Source organism: Topomyia yanbarensis, chromosome 3 (genome assembly GCF_030247195.1).
Source record: "Topomyia yanbarensis strain Yona2022 chromosome 3, ASM3024719v1, whole genome shotgun sequence".
In the NCBI taxonomy this organism is placed as follows: domain Eukaryota; kingdom Metazoa; phylum Arthropoda; class Insecta; order Diptera; family Culicidae; genus Topomyia; species Topomyia yanbarensis.
Window position 1 is genome coordinate 180,278,635 of NC_080672.1, and position 26,205 is coordinate 180,304,839.

Sequence of the window (26,205 nt, forward strand, 5' to 3'; positions counted from 1 at the left end):
GTGCAAAATCCCGTGACCCATTTCCCGAACTGTAAACTAGCCTTAACCAATTTAATTCGCTAGTTGGACCGATTGACAAATGTCAGACTCTCCAAAGAAGACGTTGGTAGTGTAAAAGATTGATAAATAGATTGTCAAAGTAAATTTGACCTGAGATTTTGGCGTTCAGATGCTTTTTAGTTGGACAATGATCCAACTAACGGAGGTCCAACTAAAAAGTGGCCCACACACCTAGAAAAAATAATGTAAATTTACGTCTCCTGACCCTGACATATACGAGCATCAAAAATAACTTAGTTTTATGTTTGATTTTAATTTTACATGACGTTTAATTTCGTAAATCATGTAATTTTACTCCACATACAGCGTTTGTTCTGAATGGTACGAAGTGTAATTTTATGTCATTGAGCATGTAAAGTATAAGTTTCATGTAAAATTAAATGGAACACGGTAATGTTCCGTCATTTCGTAAATTACGGTTTGTTGATTTGTGTCATGTTTGCAATTACGTCAACGATGAAATTCAGATTTTTTTGGTGTGCAGTTATAAAGTGACCAACCAGCGAATCACGACTGTATTCTATAGTTGAACGAACCATATTAGAAATGGTTTTTAAACGTTTGATAAAATGGTTGGCATATGGTACACATTTATGCGGGTTTTTTACCGTTTATTCACCAACAAAAAATGAGCAATGCTCCCACTCGTCGCATATCATTCTGTCCCTTCATGGCTTGGTACGTTATAACACAGTTTCTATGCGTCATATTATTCGAAGCTGTGGGTGCGTCATATAATCTCGTATTTTATCGCGTACTACCTCTACTACATCCCAATATCAGTGTGCGTCACTAAATCTCGGATATTACGATGTAATACTTCTTTCTAACGTTGAAACACAAGAATGATAACGGATCCATTGACGTAATATTGCTTTCATATGTTGTGATGCACCACCCTTCGGGCGTTTTGATGCGTTGCCCTCGTCAACCTAGAATTAAGGAACCGGAAGTCGGACCAAGAAAAAATCAATAGCAGCCGATGGGAACGTTGTTCTTGCATTTAAGACTAAATCGGTTCAGGCATCGAGAAAATGATGTGACATTTTTACATACACACAGACACACATACGATGGGAGATGGGAGAGAACTTCGTAACGAGAGTGTGATGTGTGGTTTGGCGCTCTGTAAACAGATCCGGGCACACTAGTTTAGAAAATCTGGTACTGATACTCATAGATAATCGATAAACGAACAAAAAATTTGAAGTAAAAGGATAAAATAAATGTTAAAATGCTCAATACTCGATAAGCGAGCAATACAAATTTAAAAATGATAGATTATCAAATAATTTATTTAATATCACTGAAAATCATAGATCAAACCTCAATACTAAAAAAAATTTCATTTATTTTCAGAATGACCAAACCGCAAAAATTTACGGTTGATCAAAAACGTCGATTCAGCGATCATTTTTTCCGTAAGTATGGACAAAATTGGCTGAATCATGAATACACCCGAGATCCTGAAACTTTTAAAATTTTGGGAATTAAATCTAACGGCAGAAACCGTTTGAAAGTTTATACGATGGTTCGAAACATGAGAACTATTGCTCAAAGTTCGAAATCACTAACCCTTTACGAATGTGATGTACCAAATACTGAGAAATTTTATCCTAATAAAGTCGACACGTATCTAGAATGCGATCTACTTGGATATGCTAATTCAGCCCAAACAGTTAATCAGAATGATAATATTTTATTGAATCCTATAAATACTAATGCTGAAGCTTCAAGCTCGATTGAAAATGCTTCGAAGGAAATTAACAGCATGGTTAGTGAGAGGAACTACAGAGATGCTGCAAATGGTATCATGATCCATTTTAAAAATAGTATTGGGCAGATTATTGACATTGAAATGATAGATTTTAAATCATTTTATGATAGTTGTTGGCTTACTTCCGCAGCACTTGAAGTTGGATTAAAAGTTGTTTTGTGTGAGTTCAAGTTGAGTTACACATGCCTTATGGTTCACGAATCGGATATTGTTTTCAAAAATGCTCCGTTAATGGATCCATCTATTATCATTAAGCTTTTAGAAAACGATATCATTGTAGCTCCAATATTTTCAAATAATCATTTCACATTGTGCATTGCTGACAACAAAAATCGATCTTTCTACTACTTAGATTCCGATAAAAATGGCACCCACACTAGTATCATTAAGCAAAAAGAAGCTTTATTCCAAACATACATTGAATTCCTTACCTCACAAACTTCATTGGAACATCTTGCGGTAACAGAGAGATGGGAGTTAAATAATCTTCAAAGTGACCGACAGAGTGATGATTTCAATTGCGGCATTTTTGTGATACATAATGCAGAAACCGTACTGCAAAGAATAAACAAATTCTGCACAGTGGTGTCATTGGATGCATGTATAAAACGACAACAAATTCAAGAGTTTATCTTGAATAATATGGTTTACAATTGTATGCTATGTAAAAACTACGTTAATTGCAATAGTAAAGATGTTTTCTTAAACAAAGAATTCATTTGCGAATCTTGTAACAACGGTCTTGACAATTCTAAGGCAACTGGCGACATTCTAATTTGTAACGATTTGCCAATGTTTTCAGACGTTCCCTATAATAATGTTGACAATGGGATAATCCATCACAATTCTGATGTAGAAGCAAGAACACAAGTTCTTCCTAGCAACATACTACATGAAACTATTGTGCTTGAGCTCAACATACCATTCACGCAAGAAATTCCGTATAATAAAACGTTTACTGATTTTTCAAAGAGTCATGAAGTTTCGCGAAATGAAATATCGCTAACTCACATCTCTTTAGCTGACGCTTCTACATATTCTGAAAATATAGTACAAACGCAAAAACTTACAACTTCTTACCATACACACGATTGTTCTAGAGAAAACAGTAGCACCGTGTCGCAAAATGAAGTTTCGGTTACACAAAGGTCATCTTTCAATGGTTCTGACAATGGTAAAATGATGCAAACTTGCAACAATACGCTTGTGATAAATGCGAATGATTTTGATGACCCATTCACGCAAGAAATTACTCTTGAAAAAAATACCTCCAATACATTGAACAAAAATCTTTACACTTCGAAACTATCTGAGAGAGATAACAGAGATTTGAAGTTTCACATTCATGAGTTTTGGGACTCAGGAATAAAACGTATTTGGAAGCGAGCTGAACTTGATACTGTTATGAATAAGACAAACGGAAAGTTGATACGATTTAAGGCTGGTCACGAGGAAAGAATGAAATTTAAAACACTTGCCGACCAAAAAGCCTACACAACGTATCATGACTTGGTACGTTATCCTAACAATACCTGTCAAACATACATTAAAGATATAAAAGACTATATTCCTTCCAAAAAACGAATCCGAACTATAAAAATTTTTGCTCGTTGCATGTTTCACACTTGCAAAAGATTCATCTTTACCGCGTCATTTGATATGACAAAGTCAGACGATGTTGTATTTCGAATACTCCATGATATGGATAATTTTGTTCATCTAGATAAATTAGCCTCTCAACTTCGAGGTAAACAACGAGTCATAGTACAAGAACAATTACTCAAAACTACTCCTCGTGATTTTCTCCGTCAGCAGGTTAGCATTCTTGCTAGCAGCAAAGATCACGAAAGGGATAAAAATTTGCACACGTTTATTTCAGAAAGCACTACTAGACAAGTAGTTTCTGAGGCTCGGTACAAACTTAGAGATGATAGGGATGTTTTTGGTGCTCTTATGAAGATGGCGAGAGGTGAAAATTCTTCAATTATGTATTTGCATTGTGTTCCATGTAATGTTTTGCTTATGAAAAAAACACAATTGGATGCTTTTATGAAAATAACCCAAAGGTACGGCGCGCAAGATTTTCATTTGGATGCGACTGGCGTGCAATGGTATTCTATTTTCGGGAAAACCATGCTATTGTACAGTTTAGTTGCTAGGATTCAGGTTTGTAGAACAGATAAGGGACGGAACCCCTAACCCATTGTCAACTTCTTTACCGAAGACCACCGAACATCCAACATCGAAATGAACTTACAGTTAGTTGCTAGATATTACCGTGATAAAACTCATAAAATTCAATTATTCCGAACAGTTACAACAGATTTTTCTATGGCTGAAATCAATGCTTTAATTGGAGCTTTTAACTCAATGTCCATACCGCAATACTTGAATCATAGCAAAAAATGGATAGATGATTTAAAACAAAATAAAAAGATTGAGTACGTCATAGTAAAATTATGTAGCTCTCATTTGACCAAGATCATTTACAAGGATGTAGACAAATTTATATCCGACGTAAAAAATCCGGATAACTTACTCTGCAAAATTGTACTGGCATCCATTTTTAATATTAATGACTTGGATTCAATCTTTAATTTATTGAAGTAATTGTTCCGTTACTTGTTGGTTGAAGGCAGAGAAAAAAAAAGATGGGTGGGTAATGTCTAGGACATAACCGGAGTGTCGTGACTACTCGTTTGACTTGTAATTCAAATCGAATGATACTCAATGAAATATGTGGGAATGTTTCAAGTTATTCTTTATAATAATTATGGTGGTTCTGAAAAGAACCTTTGTTGTTGGCGTCTGCGTTGATAGGGGATGCGCTGGATTCTAAGCTCGTTGAGACATTCATTCATGAAATGAACAATTTTCTTGCTTTGAAATATCAATGTTAAAATCTCTCGAAACAACCATCGGAATCTTTTCCGTACAGAAATGAACACGCTTAGCGAAAAACTAGGGGCGGGTAATGTCCGGGACATAACCGCGATGCTCATATTCTTAAAATTCTGCTTGTATCTCCTTCAAATGGCTAAATTTTGCGCATTAAGTTCGATTCACCGGGCTCAGCGAAATTTTCCTGGGGATCCCGTTCGTTAGTATATTCAGCAAAACAATTTTATTACCGAGTTCTCCGCGTTGAATACAGGTCAATAATTTCATATAATGATTTCAACATGCAGACAATGTACATGTATGACAGGTGGGAGTGTTCTGAAGTGGTTTTAGTGGAGGTAACAACATAAAATCATGTATTGGACATTTTACAATGATTCTCCTTAACCCTGCAAAACCACGTGGTTGGCAGCAGAGGGTTAAGTTGTTTGGAAGAGATGACAGTTAATATATGATAACTAAAAATATAAAATTGTTCTATAAATTGCAAAGTTATTGCCGCGTTGACCTGAAAATTTGTCATTTCATTCATAAAGGAACAATCATTGAAATTATGTCAATTTATGCTTTGCAAGATTTGAAATAACTTCGAAGTGTGGTCACGACACCCCTGTTGTGTCATATACATTACCAACCCATCTTTTCATCATTCGTTTTGGTGTAGCTTTCGCTTAGTGGTAGAGTTACCACATTTACTGATTTTTTTGAAAGGATTTGCAAAAACCTTCGGGTTTGTAGATAAGAAAAACATTTTCTGATTCACTGGTAAAAGTACAGAATTACCAAGTGCAAACTTAATACTAGTTAATAAAAGAAACTTTCTAATTAAATTCTTTTTCCATTTTGTCTTCGTCCTAATAAGGACGGTTTGTGGATAACTATGTTGATACAAGACGGGAATCTTTTAAAACAATTCAAACCTTGCCGACGATTGTTTTTACTGCGTACATCCGTACGATCTTTCCCCTTTCGCAGCTCACACCGAATGAGCACGGTTTTCATCATGGTGTTCCTTTTTATTGACTTTACAATGCAGATGGAAGGACATCCTTTTGTTCGATAAATGAAAATATTTTCATCATTCGTTTTGGTGTAGCTTTCGCTTAGTGGCAGAGTTGCCACATTCACTGATTTTCTTGGAAGGATTTGCAAAAACCTTCGGGTTTGTAGATTGGGAAAACATTTTCTTATGATTCACTGGTAAAAGTACAGAATTACCAAGCGCAAACTTAATACTAGTTAATAAAAGAAACTTTCTAATTAAATTCTTTTTCCATTTTGCCTTTGTCCTAATAAGGACGGTTTGTGGATAACTATGTTGATTCAAGACGGGAATCTTTTAAAACAATTCAAACCTTGCCGACGATTGTTTTTACTGCGTACATCCGTACGATCTTTCCCCTTTCGCAGCTCACACCGAATGAGCACGGTTTTCATCATGGTGTTCCTATTTATTGACTTTACAATGCAGATGGAAGGACGTCCTTTTGTTGGATAAATGAAAATATTTTCATCATTCGTTTTGGTGTAGCTTTCGCTTAGTGGCAGAGTTGGCACATTCACTGATTTTCTTGGAAGGATTTGCAAAAACCTTCGGGTTTGTAAATTAGAAAAACATTTTCTTATGATTCACTGGTAAAAGTACAGAATTACCAAGCGCAAACTTAATACCAGTTAATAAAAGAAACTTTCTAATTAAATTCTTTTTCCATTTTGTATTCGTCCTAATAAGGACGGTTTGTAGATAACTATGTTGATACAAGACGGGAATCTTTTAAAATAATTCAAACCTTGCCGACGATTGTTTTTACTGCGTACATCCATACGATCTTTCCCCTTTCGCAGCTCACACCGAATGAGTACGCTTTGCAGCCTTCGATGTTTTGGTGGCATTTTTAGTGGCAGTTACTACCGCCTTTTCAGTGACTGCGTTTCTTAGCCTTTGGCTTTTTGGACTTCTCACCGCCACCACCTCCACCAACGTTTTTCTTCTTCTCTCCGATGGTAGCTGATTTGATTGGTCGTCCGATGCAGCTTCTCACGACCACGCACGTCTGTTATGCACTGCGTCTTACACACGTCTGGCTTAGAGAAAAGCTGCGACACCCCTATTTATAGGTTTTATCATTAATGTTGATTTCATTTAAAGTAGTTTTCGAACTATTTAAACAAATTTTATATAGCAAAGAACGCATTGGTAGCAAGCATTGAACGTTTTCCTTCCGATTTATGAAACAAGATTGGCAATCCGTTTTGTAGAAGAAAAGTTAATAAGGTTCAAAATGTACGTAACGCTTTCGCTAATATGCACTACTATCGCTTGTCGCTCGTTCTCGTGGCGTGCATGAGCCTTTCCTTTCCGTCCGACTTCTAATGGCTTAACCAAAATTAACATCCCGGCTTTCCCCCACCAACTGCTCTCGTCAAGCAACCCAATACGAATAATCATAGGAACAAACATGTAGTTGACCTTTATATAAACTTTTCATTATTTTATTGTTCATTTGCTGCACCATTTTGACGGCTCTGTGCGGGATGGGCTGAAAATTTTCACTTTTCCGAGTCGTTTTCGAAAGATTTTTCAAAACACTATTATTCCGTTGATAATGAATATCCTACATATTCCAAAATTTAATACAACATTGGTACAAATATTTTCGACAAAATGCCGAAGAAATTGATTAAATCCATTCAGTACAACAAAAGATATAAGCGTTCAAAATCTTACATCATTTTTCTTCCGAAATTTTGAAAAGGGGCCCCTATATTGAAAGGTAAGTCGTTAGTCACGACAAAAATGAGAGCATATTGTAATTTACAACTGCTTGTTGATATTACTAAAAAAGAAGAATTTAAGGGATCTGATGCGATCGAGTCAAACGAAACAGATGTTGAAAATGAACAGCACAGAATACATAAAACAATTTACGAATCTAGCCCTTTCTATCAGCATGGCATGAGGGTTTATAGAACAGTGGTTTCTGAAGAACACGGTTCATATGAAAATTTCAGCCGAAAACAAAGTACGACTCATTTGTTTATTGAGGGTATTCTGAAAAAATATATTTCCTATTTGCCATTTTGGACTCCTCTGTTAACTTACAAAGAAGACGTAAGTACAAAACAGAATCGCTCCAATAATGGAACTATTGAGGAATATCACAAAGATATTAAAAAAGCAATTAAAGATTGTAAATTTGTAGGTGATTCAAGTAGGATCAGAATTGATGATTATATCAATCATGTACATGATAAATTTGTCAATTCTGTTGTGCAAAGAATTGATCTCGAGCTTCCAAGTGAGAGAAATACAAAAGTGAATAGGTCACGGAAGGTATGTATGAATTCACCTTCACGTCCATCGAAAACGTCTACACCATTGATAGCAAAACCTGGGAAAAATACTTCAAAACAAAAATTAAGCATTTCCCAAAATATAGCTGCTGTGGAACAGGTGATATGTTCAGCGAGTCAAGGTATCGATAATACTAGAGGCGGCCTGAAACGCATGATTAGCGATACTGACTCCGACGTTCCAGAAAAGCGTCTGAAAATACATGAAAAAATATACTCCTCCAGCCAAGACTCCCGTTTATTGATCGATAGCACCAGCAATATTGGAACCGGTAGGAAACGGAAGCTCAGCGATGCTGAGTCTGAATTATCAGTGAAGCGAGCAAGAACTTGTAATATGACAACTTTCTCAAGTCCAACCACACCTTATTGCCCAACAAACAAATTAGTTGAGGCTATGCGAATATCCGCTGTGCGGAATAGCAGAGAAACTTTCAAAAAGGGTAAATGCAGAGTTAAGCTTCCTTTTTGCGAAAAAACATGAAGTCAGTTATATTTATGGATAAGCACTGGAAAAAAGATGATATGAGTATACAGTCTATTGATAAAATTCAGTATCATACATTTGCTAATGAATTAGGTACGATTTACGAAGCTGAGGAAGATTGTTCCCTTACATTGAATATTGATCCTATTACTAATGTAACAAATGAATCTGCATGTGTAGGAATTGATACATCAATATTCAGAGGATTTTACACATTATTGAGCAATGGTCTCATTGACAACATTGATTATTATACTCTACCTAGAGCAAAGAATTGTGATCAAATTAGAATTGTTTTCAAAAGCACTAGTTTACATTACAGTGATTTTAAAACTTTATTTTCGTTGGATTGGAAAGCTTGTCTTACGAATTTTTTGGTTGACTATTGCGTAAATATGATAGTATCTACTAAATTACCTGAGGCACATTTTATGTGCTGCGATTTAACACCATTACTCTTTGGGTACAGACCATTCAATTTAAACGTTTTAGATAAAGAATGCTTCAAAATTGCAAATTCCAATATTTCAATTTTACCAATGTTGCATGAAGAACATTTCACTGTTGCTTTTATAGACACAAAAAAATATGAATTTACATACTTGGATTCAAAGCGTTTCTCTACTTCTAAGCAGATGTACGAACGGTTGAAAGGTAGCCTTGAAGCATTTTTGAATAATGATTTGAGCAACCCTTTCAGTAACGTAATGAAGCTATATAATTTATTAAATGTGCTTTCCGTCGTTGAAAAAGAGTGCAACTTTCAACCAGATTCCACACAGTGTGGTATTCACGTTTTAAACAACATAGCGAACACAATTGCTGAAAAGGAACTAGTTGATATAGCTTTTGATCCTAAGGCTATAAGAAAGAAGATTCTTCATAATATTATTCATGAATCTGACAACGTTAAAAATATGTGCACTGGCTGTGGAAAAATAGAAGATGAATCTTCTAATAATTCACATGAAAGTACATCAAGTTCACGTATTATCTCATGGATTCTTTGCGATATCTGCAGTCGATGGTGGCATATGGAGTGTGCAAATGTTCATTTCGAACCAATGAGTTTCTCATGCATTATGTGCAAGAACGTTGCCCACTTATTGTGAAAAGGGGTATTTTGCTTGTTCTAGTCTTATTAAGTAGAATTCAGCATGATTTCATGAACTATTTGGCCTCTAATCGATTAGTTGCTCATATATTTTTAAAGCATTTTCGCTTTGTCTTTAAGAAACAGTAACAAATAAATAACAAAATTGAAGCGAAAACAGCACCAGCAAAATGCTATTGAGAAGCTATAGCTGGTAGCTCCTACAGGAAAATATCTGTACTTTTAACAATTTCTACAGAAATATTAAAGTGCTCTGATTACTATTTCACACAAGCATTAGTTGGATTCAAATCCGCCAGCTATGATTTAACGAGACATTAAGGGAGGTTTCTACTGTTGAAAAATAACTATCATTTCTTTGAAAATTTATTTCAAGAAAAGTACAAAAAATACGTAATAATAATTGTATTGACGTAATTTTATTGTGATTCAAATAAAAAGTAGGGAGGCGTTTGTTCGAAATTACGTTTTTCAAGCCCTCCACGGCGCTACTGTAGCAATCGTTATATAAATGTGTATCTGGTGTAAAAAGTAGAAACCTCCCTTAAGTTTACGCTGCCATTTTTTCGCAATAAAATGAAAATAGGTTGAAATTATAAGTTATACAAAGTTCTTATTCTATCACAATATCTATGAAAGAATGTAATTTGTGATTTCAACTGATTTGTTTTATTTTGCTAAAAAGAATACTATATGGCATCAAAATAGCTGCCGGTTCCAAGCCCGGAAAAAGGAGGAGGTTAGGTGCATAAATATGAGTTGTTCAACATAGCTAGGCTATATCAGAACATTCAGCGAAAATGCGTCGACTGTTGTTATTGATTGTTCATATTGTCTAGTTTAAGGAACAGCTCATGTTTAAACCTGTAAAATCCGTTTTGCTTGCTACACTAAAATGCTACGATATTTTAAACTAAAAAGGATATAAGCCCGACACATCAAAGACGTAGTAAGAAATGCACGCAGATGGCACTTTAGAACAACTTTTTCAACATTTTTGATTTTGGACCAATATGTGTAATATTGACCACCTGGCACTTAATACTCAACAGAATTTTCAAACCCCACAGAAAAGGGCTCAAACTTGGTCAAATGATAGCCCTTAGTGTCAGTCACAAGATAGACATAGTGAGAAATCCGCGCAAATGGCTCTTTAGAACAACTTTTTCAACATTTTTGATTTTGGACCAATATGTGTAATCTTGACCACCTGGCACTTAATGCTCAACAGAATTTTCAAACCCCACAGAAAAGGGCTCAAACTTGGTCAAATGATAGCCCTTAGTGTCAGTCACAAGATAGACATAGTGAGAAATCCGCGCAAATGGCACTTTAGAACAACTTTTTCAACATTTTTGATTTTGGACCAATATGTGTAATATTGACCAGCTGGCAATTAATACTCAACAGAATTTTCAAACCCCACAGAAAAGGGCTCAAACTTGGTCAAATGATAGCCCTTAGTGTCAGTCACAAGATAGACATAGTGAGAAATCCGCGCAAATGGCTCTTTAGAAGAACTTTTTCAACATTGTTGATTTTGGACCAATATGTGTAATATTGACCACCTGGCACTTAATACTCAACAGAATTTTCAAACCCCACAGAAAAGGGCTCAAACTTGGTCAAATGATAGCCCTTAGTGTCAGTCACAAGATAGACATAGTGAGAAATCCGCGCAAATGGCACTTTAGAACAACTTTTTCAACATTTTTGATTTTGGACCAATATGTGTAATATTGACCACCTGGCACTTAATACTCAACAGAATTTTCAAACCCCACAGAAAAGGGCTCAAACTTGGTCAAATGATAGCCCTTAGTGTCAGTCACAAGATAGACATAGTGAGAAATCCGCGCAAATGGCACTTTAGAACAACTTTTTCAACATTTTTGATTTTGGACCAATATGTGTAATATTGACCACCTGGCAATTAATACTCAACAGAATTTTCAAACCCCACAGAAAAGGGCTCAAACTTGGTCAAATGATAGCCCTTAGTGTCAGTCACAAGATAGACATAGTGAGAAATCCGCGCAAATGGCTCTTTAGAACAACTTTTTCAACATTTTTGATTTTGGACCAATATGTGTAATATTGACCACCTGGCACTTAATGCTCAACAGAATTTTCAAACCCCACAGAAAAGGGCTCAAACTTGGTCAAATGATAGCCCTTAGTGTCAGTCACAAGATAGACATAGTGAGAAATCCGCGCAAATGGCACTTTAGAACAACTTTTTCAACATTTTTGATTTTGGACCAATATGTGTAATATTGACCACCTGGCACTTAATACTCAACAGAATTTTCAAACCCCACAGAAAAGGGCTCAAACTTGGTCAAATGATAGCCCTTAGTGTCAGTCACAAGATAGACATAGTGAGAAATCCGCGCAAATGGCACTTTAGAACAACTTTTTCAACATTTTTGATTTTGGACCAATATGTGTAATATTGACCACCTGGCAATTAATACTCAACAGAATTTTCAAACCCCACAGAAAAGGGCTCAAACTTGGTCAAATGATAGCCCTTAGTGTCAGTCACAAGATAGACATAGTGAGAAATCCGCGCAAATGGCTCTTTAGAACAACTTTTTCAACATTTTTGATTTTGGACCAATATGTGTAATATTGACCACCTGGCACTTAATGCTCAACAGAATTTTCAAACCCCACAGAAAAGGGCTCAAACTTGGTCAAATGATAGCCCTTAGTGTCAGTCACAAGATAGACATAGTGAGAAATCCGCGCAAATGGCACTTTAGAACAACTTTTTCAACATTTTTGATTTTGGACCAATATGTGTAATATTGACCACCTGGCAATTAACACTCAACAGAATTTTCAAACCCCACAGAAAAGGGCTCAAACTTGGTCAAATGATAGCCCTTAGTGCCAGTCACAAGATAGACATAGTGAGAAATCCGCGCAAATGGCTCTTTAGAACAACTTTTTCAACATTTTTGATTTTGGACTAATATGTGTAATATTGACCACCTGGCACTTAATGCTCAACAGAATTTTCAAACCCCACAGAAAAGGGCTCAAACTTGGTCAAATGATAGCCCTTAGTGTCAGTCACAAGATAGACATAGTGAGAAATCCGCGCAAATGGCACTTTAGAACAACTTTTTCAACATTTTTGATTTTGGACCAATATGTGTAATATTGACCACCTGGCAATTAATACTCAACAGAATTTTCAAACCCCACAGAAAAGGGCTCAAACTTGGTCAAATGATAGCCCTTAGTGTCAGTCACAAGATAGACATAGTGAGAAATCCGCGCAAATGGCTCTTTAGAACAACTTTTTCAACATTTTTGATTTTGGACCAATATGTGTAATATTGACCACCTGGCACTTAATGCTCAACAGAATTTTCAAACCCCACAGAAAAGGGCTCAAACTTGGTCAAATGATAGCCCTTAGTGTCAGTCACAAGATAGACATAGTGAGAAATCCGCGCAAATGGCACTTTAGAACAACTTTTTCAACATTTTTGATTTTGGACCAATATGTGTAATATTGACCACCTGGCAATTAACACTCAACAGAATTTTCAAACCCCACAGAAAAGGGCTCAAACTTGGTCAAATGATAGCCCTTAGTGCCAGTCACAAGATAGACATAGTGAGAAATCCGCGCAAATGGCACTTTAGAACAACTTTTTCAACATTTTTGATTTTGGACCAATATGTGTAATCTTGACCACCTGGCACTTAATGCTCAACAGAATTTTCAAACCCCACAGAAAAGGGCTCAAACTTGGTCAAATGATAGCCCTTAGTGTCAGTCACAAGATAGACATAGTGAGAAATCCGCGCAAATGGCACTTTAGAACAACTTTTTCAATATTTTTGATTTTGGACCAATATGTGTAATCTTGACCACCTGGCACTTAATGCTCAACAGAATTTTCAAACCCCACAGAAAAGGGCTCAAACTTGGTCAAATGATAGCCCTTAGTGTCAGTCACAAGATAAACATAGTGAGAAATCCGCGCAAATGGCACTTTAGAACAACTTTTTCAACATTTTTGATTTTGGACCAATATGTGTAATCTTGACCACCTGGCACTTAATGCTCAACAGAATTTTCAAACCCCACAGAAAAGGGCTCAAACTTGGTCAAATGATAGCCCTTAGTGTCAGTCACAAGATAGACATAGTGAAAAATCCGCGCAAATGGCACTTTAGAACAACTTTTTCAACATTTTTGATTTTGGACCAATATGTGTAATCTTGACCACCTGGCACTTAATGCTCAACAGTATTTTCAAACCCCACAGAAAAGGGCTCAAACTTGGTCAAATGATAGCCCTTAGTGTCAGTCACAAGATAGACATAGTGAGAAATCCGCGCAAATGGCACTTTAGAACAACTTTTTCAACATGTTTGATTTTGGACCAATATGTGTAATATTGACCACCTGGCACTTAATACTCAACAGAATTTTCAAACCCCACAGAAAAGGGCTCAAACTTGGTCAAATGATAGCCCTTAGTGTCAGTCACAAGATAGACATAGTGAGAAATCCGCGCAAATGGCACTTTAGAACAACTTTTTCAACATTTTTGATTTTGGACCAATATGTGTAATATTGACCACCTGGCACTTAATACTCAACAGAATTTTCAAACCCCACAGAAAAGGGCTCAAACTTGGTCAAATGATAGCCCTTAGTGTCAGTCACAAGATAGACATAGTGAGAAATCCGCGCAAATGGCACTTTAGAACAACTTTTTCAACATTTTTGATTTTGGACCAATATGTGTAATATTGACCACCTGGCACTTAATACTCAACAGAATTTTCAAACTCCACAGAAAAGGGCTCAAACTTGGTCAAATGATAGCCCTTAGTGTCAGTCACAAGATAGACATAGTGAGAAATCCGCGCAAATGGCACTTTAGAACAACTTTTTCAACATTTTTGATTTTGGACCAATATGTGTAATATTGACCACCTGGCACTTAATACTCAACAGAATTTTCAAACCCCACAGAAAAGGGCTCAAACTTGGTCAAATGATAGCCCTTAGTGTCAGTCACAAGATAGACATAGTGAGAAATCCGCGCAAATGGCACTTTAGAACAACTTTTCCAACATTTTTGATTTTGGACCAATATGTGTAATCTTGACCACCTGGCAATTAAACCTCAACAGAATATTCAAACCCCACAGAAAATGGATCAAACTAGGTCAAATGATAGCCCTTAGTGTCAGTCACAAGATAGACATAGTGAGAAATCCGCGCAAATGGCACTTTAGAACAACTTTTTCAACATTTTTGATTTTGGACCAATATGTGTAATATTGACCACCTGGCACTCAATACTCAACAGAATTTTCAAACCCCACAGAAAAGGGCTCAAACTTGGTCAAATGATAGCCCTTAGTGTCAGTCACAAGATAGACATAGTGAAAAATCCGCGCAAATGGCACTTTAGAACAACTTTTTCAACATTTTTGATTTTGGACCAATATGTGTAATCTTGACCACCTGGCACTTAATGCTCAACAGAATTTTCAAACCCCACAGAAAAGGGCTCAAACTTGGTCAAATGATAGCCCTTAGTGTCAGTCACAAGATAGACATAGTGAGAAATCCGCGCAAATGGCACTTTAGAACAACTTTTTCAACATTTTTGATTTTGGACCAATATGTGTAATATTGACCACCTGGCACTTAATACTCAACAGAATTTTCAAACCCCACAGAAAAGGGCTCAAACTTGGTCAAATGATAGCCCTTAGTGTCAGTCACAAGATAGACATAGTGAGAAATCCGCGCAAATGGCACTTTAGAACAACTTTTTCAACATTTTTGATTTTGGACCAATATGTGTAATATTGACCACCTGGCACTTAATACTCAACAGAATTTTCAAACTCCACAGAAAAGGGCTCAAACTTGGTCAAATGATAGCCCTTAGTGTCAGTCACAAGATAGACATAGTGAGAAATCCGCGCAAATGGCACTTTAGAACAACTTTTTCAACATTTTTGATTTTGGACCAATATGTGTAATATTGACCACCTGGCACTTAATACTCAACAGAATTTTCAAACCCCACAGAAAAGGGCTCAAACTTGGTCAAATGATAGCCCTTAGTGTCAGTCACAAGATAGACATAGTGAGAAATCCGCGCAAATGGCACTTTAGAACAACTTTTCCAACATTTTTGATTTTGGACCAATATGTGTAATCTTGACCACCTGGCAATTAAACCTCAACAGAATATTCAAACCCCACAGAAAATGGATCAAACTAGGTCAAATGATAGCCCTTAGTGTCAGTCACAAGATAGACATAGTGAGAAATCCGCGCAAATGGCACTTTAGAACAACTTTTTCAACATTTTTGATTTTGGACCAATATGTGTAATATTGACCACCTGGCACTCAATACTCAACAGAATTTTCAAACCCCACAGAAAAGGGCTCAAACTTGGTCAAATGATAGCCCTTAGTGTCAGTCACAAGATAGACATAGTGAAAAATCCGCGCAAATGGCACTTTAGAACAACTTTTTCAACATTTTTGATTTTGGACCAATATGTGTAATCTTGACCACCTGGCACTTAATGCTCAACAGAATTTTCAAACCCCACAGAAAAGGGCTCAAACTTGGTCAAATGATAGCCCTTAGTGTCAGTCACAAGATAGACATAGTGAGAAATCCGCGCAAATGGCACTTTAGAACAACTTTTTCAACATTTTTGATTTTGGACCAATATGTGTAATATTGACCACCTGGCACTTAATGCTCAACAGAATTTTCAAACCCCACAGAAAAGGGCTCAAACTTGGTCAAATGATAGCCCTTAGTGTCAGTCACAAGATAGACATAGTGAGAAATCCGCGCAAATGGCACTTTAGAACAACTTTTTCAACATTTTTGATTTTGGACCAATATGTGTAATATTGACCACCTGGCACTTAATACTCAACAGAATTTTCAAACTCCACAGAAAAGGGCTCAAACTTGGTCAAATGATAGCCCTTAGTGTCAGTCACAAGATAGACATAGTGAGAAATCCGCGCAAATGGCACTTTAGAACAACTTTTTCAACATTTTTGATTTTGGACCAATATGTGTAATATTGACCACCTGGCACTTAATACTCAACAGAATTTTCAAACCCCACAGAAAAGGGCTCAAACTTGGTCAAATGATAGCCCTTAGTGTCAGTCACAAGATAGACATAGTGAGAAATCCGCGCAAATGGCACTTTAGAACAACTTTTTCAACATTTTTGATTTTGGACCAATATGTGTAATATTGACCACATGGCACTTAATGCTCAACAGAATTTTCAAACCCCACAGAAAATGGATCAAACTAGGTCAAATGATAGCCCTTAGTGTCAGTCACAAGATAGACATAGTGAGAAATCCGCGCAAATGGCACTTTAGAACAACTTTTTCAACATTTTTGATTTTGGACCAATATGTGTAATATTGACCACCTGGCACTTAATGCTCAACAGAATTTTCAAACCCCACAGAAAAGGGCTCAAACTTGGTCAAATGATAGCCCTTAGTGTCAGTCACAAGATAGACATAGTGAAAAATCCGCGCAAATGGCACTTTAGAACAACTTTTTCAACATTTTTGATTTTGGACCAATATGTGTAATATTGACCACCTGGCACTTAATACTCAACAGAATTTTCAAACTCCACAGAAAAGGGCTCAAACTTGGTCAAATGATAGCCCTTAGTGTCAGTCACAAGATAGACATAGTGAGAAATCCGCGCAAATGGCACTTTAGAACAACTTTTTCAACATTTTTGATTTTGGACCAATATGTGTAATATTGACCACCTGGCACTTAATACTCAACAGAATTTTCAAACCCCACAGAAAAGGGCTCAAACTTGGTCAAATGATAGCCCTTAGTGTCAGTCACAAGATAGACATAGTGAGAAATCCGCGCAAATGGCACTTTAGAACAACTTTTCCAACATTTTTGATTTTGGACCAATATGTGTAATCTTGACCACCTGGCAATTAAACCTCAACAGAATTTTCAAACCCCACAGAAAATGGATCAAACTAGGTCAAATGATAGCCCTTAGTGTCAGTCACAAGATAGACATAGTGAGAAATCCGCGCAAATGGCACTTTAGAACAACTTTTTCAACATTTTTGATTTTGGACCAATATGTGTAATATTGACCACCTGGCACTCAATACTCAACAGAATTTTCAAACCCCACAGAAAAGGGCTCAAACTTGGTCAAATGATAGCCCTTAGTGTCAGTCACAAGATAGACATAGTGAAAAATCCGCGCAAATGGCACTTTAGAACAACTTTTTCAACATTTTTGATTTTGGACCAATATGTGTAATCTTGACCACCTGGCACTTAATGCTCAACAGAATTTTCAAACCCCACAGAAAAGGGCTCAAACTTGGTCAAATGATAGCCCTTAGTGTCAGTCACAAGATAGACATAGTGAGAAATCCGCGCAAATGGCACTTTAGAACAACTTTTTCAACATTTTTGATTTTGGACCAATATGTGTAATCTTGACCACCTGGCACTTAATGCTCAACAGAATGTTCAAACCCCAAGAATATTGCAAAACTATCGCGATTTTGTTCAGTACAACGGAAGTTGTTCGCATTTAAAAACTGGGAGAATATCTCAGCAGTATTTTTGGAAACGGGAACCCCAAAAAGTACGAAACCGTCAGGGTGATACTAATAACATCGTAATTTTATTTTTAATTTTTAGCGCTCTTTTGAATACTTTGATCGTGAATGTTCGTTTCGTTTAATAAAAAGTCACCTTTGGTGAACATTTTGCCTGCATAATTCATTTAAAAATCGATATAGTTTTTAAATAACATTTAAATATAAACTTCAAAAAAGTTAGCGTCTTTTTCTGTTTGGATCGAATGCGAGTTTCGCTGTTTCTAAAAATTACGCTGGAGTTCGACTTGTCAAGAGAAATTTTGGTGCCTGCATGTTCGTTTTTTCAAATGTAGGTGGCACTAAATTTTGGTGCCTGAATCAGTTCGTTTTTTCACATGTAGGTGGCGCAAAATTTTAGTGCCTGTATGAGTTCGTTTTTTCACATGTAGGTGGCGCAAAATTTTGGTGCCTGAAACAGTTCCTTTTTTCAAATGTAGGTGGCGCAAAATTTTAGTGCCTGAATTCTTGGTGCCTAACTTCACGCTAGTATCACACTTTGCAATTTAAACACCTACGAGCAAACTATATTTTCTGCGGTGCATAAGGTTTGTTCCAGTACACGGAAGTCACTCCCTGTTGCTCCGGAGCAAAAAATTCTTGCTCCTTTTCACTCCGATTTGCTACCAGAAGAAGAAAAAGAAAAGATAATACAGGAACGATTTTCTCCCTGTTTGCTCCGGAGTACTTCCAGTTTCTCCTGGTACTGGAACAAACCTATAATAATTATAATTATTATAATTTAACTGACAGATGTCAAAACAAAAAGCAAGAGCCCAGTTAAGTTCAGCCGGAAATTAACTGGAATTCTGGCTGATTCTAGCTCGTATTCCGGCTCCAGTGACACAGTTAAGTTCAGCCGGAAATGAAATGGAATTCTAGCTGATTCTAGCTCGTCTTCCGGCTCCAGTGACACAACCGATTCTAACTAGAATCGGTTGTGTCACTGGAGCCCGAATACGAACTGGAACCAACCAGAATTCTGGTTCATTTCCGGCTGAACTTAACTGGGAGTATGCTTACTCACACACACACCCAGTAAATTTTGTAGAGCTCAATCGGCCCGATAATCAGGCCGATGCACAGTGGTCCCAAAAAGCAAAAAAGGGGTTTTTTTAGATTGCGTCAAAACGGTTGATTTTAGCAATATGGTGTCTTTGAGAAAGTTTCTTGGAGTAGAACTCCCCTTCTTTCTGTCTTATCAGATTAATGATTAATCCCCCTAATAGTGACATACGGAATTTATATTCTCCAATAATTCAGATAGACAAATACTTACTTTAGCAAAGTTGTAGAGAAACTCGTTACAAACATTTTACCCGAAGACTTCAACTCTCTATCTTTTAAGGTTTTTGAGATATGGGACATTATTTGTAAAAGGCCCCTTAAAAACAGTTTTTTCATCATAAGTTTTCTTCTAGATTTTTTCCATTATATAAATGTTCTAGAATATTGTTTGGACTATTAAACTGCATTAGTTTGCCGAAGACGGAAACTTGCTATCGCTAGCATGTGTGGAGATATTCACGTTTTTTGATTGAAAATAGCTCTTTTTCCAATGCCGATAACTTTTAAACGGGCAAAAACTGGCAAACCACTTTGCAAACAAATTAAAGTACAAGAAAAGCACAACAAATGCTGGAAAAATCAGATCTCCCCAAGGCGGCCCTCTATGGAAATACTTGAGCTGAAGTTTGTCTCATCCCGTCATCAAATGCAATTGATTACTCGCCGTTTGGTTGCACTTGCGCCATTGTTATGAAGTAGGCGCAAGGGAGTTGTCAGTTTCCGGTGTCAGGCGTATGCATTGAGTTTTTGAACAACTGTAACTTTTGACCCAAGCAAACAGAAGTTCGGATAATACGTAAAAAGCACACTTTAAAATTCACAAAAAGTTCTTAGCGAACTTTCAAGCTGCTCAAGCTTTAATAGAACTGCTTAACCCGCTATTAGAACATAAAACGTATTGCAAAATTACTTAAAACGAGAAGCTTATGTAGTTCCTTAATATCAACTTTTGGTTGCTTGGGTATTTACTCAAGACGTGCTTACAAAAGTAAGAAAGGATAATTATTACTACTTTAACCCTTTATTTCAGAACTAACAGTAGGGGATGGGTGTAGCGTAGTTGGTAAATGGATTGCCTTGTACGCAGCGCACCTGGGTTCGAGTCCCGACCCCGCACATAGGGTTAGAAATTTTTCATAAGAGATTTTTCTAACCCGAAGAGGCGAATGACCTTAAGGTTAAAACATCTATAATCGAAATAAAAAAGTAACAGTAATATAAGGTGATGTATTTAATGCCGGAACAGCTCTAGTATGGATAAACTTAGGCTCTAGTATTTCCATAGAGGGCCGCCTTGGGGAGATCTGATTTTTCCAGCATTTGTTGTGCTTTTCTTGTACTTTAATTTGTTTACAAAGTGGTTTGCCAGTTTTTGCCCGTTTAAAAGTTATCGGCATTGGAAAAAGAGCTATTTTCAATCAAAAAACGTGAATATCTCCACACATGCTAGCAATAGCAAGTTTCCGTCTTCGGCAAAGTAATGCAGTTTAATAGTCCAAACAATATTCTAGAACATTTATATAATGGAAAAAATCTAGAAGAAAACTTATGATGAAAAAACTGTTTTAAGGGGCCTTTTACAAATAATGTCCCATATCTCAAAAACCTTAAAAGATAGAGAGTTGAAGTCTTCGGGTAAAATGTTTGTTACGAGTTTCTCTATAACTTTGCTAAAGTATTTATCTCATTCGTAACCCAACTTTGCACCGGGAAACAAGTGCTTTTTGTTCTCTCCGGTGTGGTTTAGCTTTTTCGGTAGTACGAAGGTGCTTGCTGTGGCAGAGGCTGCAGTAAAGCATTAGTAATAAACAGTCCCGCGAGTGATAATTATTACCTGCGATATCGGTGAAGGTAGTGCAGTGAAGTGCGTTACTAAACAGTTTTCTTGCCTGAAAGACGGCTTTGTTTAGACGAGCTATATCGGACGGATAAAACAAACGAAGGATCAATTCACCTACCAGCTCGCCAGGAACCAACTGGTGAAGTGTTTCGTGTTTTACTTTTCTTATCGTTTTTCTTCTTTTTATTGCTTTAGATTTTTTTTATTTTGATTTAAGTTAAACAATGCGGTCGAGCGTGTTGCTCCCGCAACAAAATGGAACAAACAGAAGGATCACCCTCCGAATACGAATCTTATGGGGAAGAGGAACGTATATCTGATTCGGAGACAGATAATGTTATGGTCGATCCACTTCCCCCACTTTCCCCCAATGTCTCACAGCCCCCCCCCCCGAGTCAAGGTTTACCAGGATGGATCCGCTGGTCCTTGGGTGGTATGTTTTCGGCCCAAAAATAAACCGTTAAACAGCATAACTGTTGCACGGGAGCTGACAAAACGTTACTCGGCCGTAACCGAGATTAAAAAGGTTCAGTCAGATAAACTGCGCGTAGTCGTTACTGACTTGAAACAGGTCAATGATATCGTTAGCAATAGCCTCTTTACGCTGGAGTATTGCGTCTACATCCCTTCTCGTGATGTGGAGATCGACGGTGTGGTAAGTGATGCGGGTCTAACTGTCGATGATCTGATGAATGATGGGGCTGGCCGCTTTAAGGACCCTAACCTTCAATCAGTTAAGATTTTGGAGTGCAAGCAATTGCACTCAAAGTCCATCGAAGATGGTAATTACTATCCATCAGACTCGTTTCGCGTAACCTTCGCCGGATCTTCACTTCCAAGCTACGTTGAAGTGGGAGGAGCTCGTCTACCTGTACGCCTGTTTGTACCGCGGGTCATGAATTGTTCCAATTGCAAGCAGCTAGGTCACACGGCCACCTACTGTAGCAACAAGCAACGGTGCGGTAAATGTGGGGAACGCCATGCGGATGATACTTGCAGTAGGCCCGCTGAGAAGTGTGTTTACTGTGGGGAGAATCCGCATGCACTTTTGACATGCCCAACGTACAAACTTCGCGCGGATAAACTGAAGCGATCCGCCAAAGATCGCTCCAGACGCTCTTACGCAGAAATGCTTAAAAGAGCTGTTCCACTTATCTCCGAAAACCCATTCGCTCTCTTGCCAACTGACGATAACGCCTCTAACGACCCTTGCGAGGGGCATTCTTTGGCTCCGCTTGGAAACTCTAGGAAAAGACCTAATCAAAACTCACCTGAACTTCCTCGTAAGGGTCCTAGGTTGTCCCAAACAAGGGTACAAAATAAAAATAATTCATCAAATGGAAGTGCTGGTACAAATCCGAAGATAATACCTCCTGGTTTTGGGAAATTGAGATACAACCAGGAGTTCCCAGCACTCCCCGGGGCACCAAAAATCCCAAGTGCTCCAATTTTACAGTCAGAAACTCACCCTAAAACGGGATTCCTTAAATTTTCTGACATTGTGGACTGGATATTCACAGCTTTCAACATTACCGATCCTATGAAAAGCTTGCTGGTTGCTATTCTACCAACAGTAAGAACATTTTTAAAACAGTTGACTGAACAATGGCCCCTCCTTACAGCGATCATATCCTTCGATGGCTAACTTATTAGACGGAATCAGGGATCTGATCACTGTTTTACAGTGGAACTGCAGAAGTATTATCCCCAAAATTGATTCATTTAAACACTTGCTAAATTACAATCATTGTGATGCATTTTCCCTATGTGAAACATGGCTAACTTCTAATATAAACCTCAACTTCCACGATTTTAACATTATCCGCTTGGATCGAGAAGACTCATATGGGGGGATACTTTTAGGGTGCTACTCCTTCAATCGAATCAACCTCCCTTCGACGCCAGGCATTGAAGTTGTCGCTTGTCAAACAACAATCAAAGGCAAAGATCTTTGCATTGCTTCTATTTACATTCCTCCTAGGGCCATGATGGGATATCGAAGATTCTCCAACGTGATTGAACACCTTCCCTCGCCCCTCCTGCTTCTTGGAGACTTTAACTCTCACGGTACGGGGTGGGGCTGTCTATACGACGATAATCGATCTTCGACAATTCAAGACCTTTGTGACAACTTCAATATGACAATTCTGAACACAGGGGAAATGACACGGATCCCTAGACCACCTGCGCAAGCAAGTGTACTGGACATATCTTTATGCTCGACATCACTACGGTGACCACTTACCAATTGTAATTGCAATCACCACTGGTTCAAGACCATCGGCACCAATCAATGTTCCCTATGACCTCACACGAAACATTGATTGGAAGAGCTACGCTGCTGCGATATCCAAAACTATCGATTCAACACAGGTGCTTCCCCCGGAGGAAGAATATAAGTTTTTGTCCAACTCTATTCTCGATAGCGCGATTCAAACTCAGACGAAACGAGTACCCGACATGCACACCCAAAAACGTTCTCCCAACCCGTGGTGGGACAAAGAGTGCTCAAACGTGTACGCGGAGAAAGCTGCCGCGTATAAAACCTTCCGGAACGACGGGTTAGTTGCTAGTTATCGAGTGTACGCGATATTAGAAAAGCGAATGAAAAATTTAATGAAAGCTAAGAGACGCAGTTACTGGCGCCGGTTTGTCGACGGGTTAACAAGAGAAACATCGATGAGCACTCTTTGGGGCATGGCCCGACGTATGCGAAACCGAAACAGTACTAACGAGAGCGTGGAATATTCAAACCGTTGGATATTCGATTTCGCCAAGAAAGTTTGTCCGGATTCCGCCCCGGCACAGAAAATCTACCGCGCCGCGTCGCCTTACAATACCGCGAACGAAACACCGTTTACGATGGTGGAGTTCTCACTTGCTCTCTTATCATGTAACAATAAAGCCCCGGGGCCAGATAGAATCAAATTCAACTTGTTGAAGAATCTGCCAGACTCTGCCAAAAGACGCTTGTTGAATTTATTTAATAGGTTTCTTGAGGGTAACATTGTCCCACATGACTGGAGACAGGTGAGGGTCATCGCCATCCAAAAACCAGGAAAACCAGCCTCCGACCACAATTCGTATCGTCCGATTGCAATGCTGTCCTGTATCCGGAAGTTATTCGAAAAAATGATTTTGTTTCGCCTCGATAATTGGGTCGAAACAAATGGCTTACTGTCAGATACACAATTTTGCTTCCGCAAAGGCAAAGGGACGAACGATTGCCTTGCGTTGCTCTCAACAGAAATTCAAATGGCATGTGCTAACAAAGAGCGGATGGCATCAGTATTCTTGGATATTAAGGGGGCTTTCGATTCAGTTTCGATCAACATTCTTTATGAGAAGTTGCACCAGCATGGTCTTTCGCCAATTTTAAATAACTTTTTGCTAAACCTGTTGTCTGCAAAACAAATGCATTTCTCGCATGGCGATTTATCGACATCACGATTTAGCTACATGGGCCTTCCCCAGGGCTCATGTCTAAGCCCTCTCCTCTACAATTTTTACGTGAATGACATTGACGAATGTCTTGTCAATTCCTGCACGCTAAGGCAGCTTGCAGATGACGGTGTGGTCTCTATTACAGGTCCTAAAGCCGTCGACTTGCAAGGACCACTGCAAGATACCTTGGACAATTTGTCTGCTTGGGCTCTCCAGCTGGGTATCGAGTTCTCCACGGAGAAAACTGAGCTAGTCGTATTTTCTAGAAAGCGTGAACCAGCGCAATTACAGCTTCAATTAATGGATCAAACTATTGCTCAGGCTTTAACATTCAAATATCTCGGGGTAAGGTTCGACTCTAAAGGTACCTGAGGATGTCACATTAGGTATCTGAAACAGAAGTGCCAACAAAGGATCAACTTTTTCCGTACAATAACTGGAACATGGTGGGGTGCCCATCCAGGAGACCTAATCAGGCTGTACCATGTGACCATATTGTCACACACGCTGAGACAGTCACAATAGTCGATAAAATAAAATCACTCAGGCAGGCAATTGGTGAGGGAACAAACAAAACTGGCTCATTCAATGAGTTTCAACGTCGCAAATGCTTAGTGTGGAAGTTTACCGTGACTTAACTTTTTGTCGGTTCCGACAGCATGAAGTAACAAGTTACTTTACGCTTGTTCGGACATGCCGTAGACTCAGGTGATTCGCATTTCTAATGCCAAAAGACCTTGACCACTACGGTAGCAGACAAAGGGTTAAGTCGCCGGTGAGCTCTAAGCTTGCATATATGATCCTTCCACGCTTTTCTAAACTTTCTCCTTTCAACACCTTGCTCTCCCTTGAGTACTATGGCTCTAAATATTGAAAAATATACTTCACCTTCCAGTCCCTTGCTAATTAAATGCCGAAAAAACTGTTGACAAATTAACTCAATAGGTCGTTAACAAAAATGGTTAACAAAAAAATGGTAAAAATAGAACTTACCGTGATGGGGATTCATCGTTGCAGCGTTGGGTGAAAGCTGCCGACACCGTGCAAATCAGCAACACATGTGACCATATTGTCACACACGCTGAGACAGTCACAATAGTCGATAAAATAAAATCACTCAGGCAGGCAATTGGTGAGGGAACAAACAAAACTGGCTCATTCAATGAGTTTCAACGTCGCAAATGCTTAGTGTGGAAGTTTACCGTGACTTAACTTTTTGTCGGTTCCGACAGCATGAAGTAACAAGTTACTTTACGCTTGTTCGGACATGCCGTAGACTCAGGTGATTCGCATTTCTAATGCCAAAAGACCTTGACCACTACGGTAGCAGACAAAGGGTTAAGTCGCCGGTGAGCTCTAAGCTTGCATATATGATCCTTCCACGCTTTTCTAAACTTTCTCCTTTCAACACCTTGCTCTCCCTTGAGTACTATGGCTCTAAATATTGAAAAATA

General features: G+C 38.1%; 1 protein-coding gene across 1 annotated transcript in view; it reads right to left on the reverse strand.

The window, feature by feature from the left end:
• LOC131692900 (prefoldin subunit 3) overlaps window positions 1-19,094 on the reverse strand; it is a 42,954-nt gene extending 23,860 nt beyond the window's left edge. Inside the window, exon 1 of the mRNA XM_058980274.1 lies at window positions 18,898-19,094. The gene's annotated coding sequence lies outside the window, so the exon portion shown is untranslated. The remainder of the gene's footprint in view (window positions 1-18,897) is intronic.
• Window positions 19,095-26,205: the final 7,111 nt, after the last annotated feature.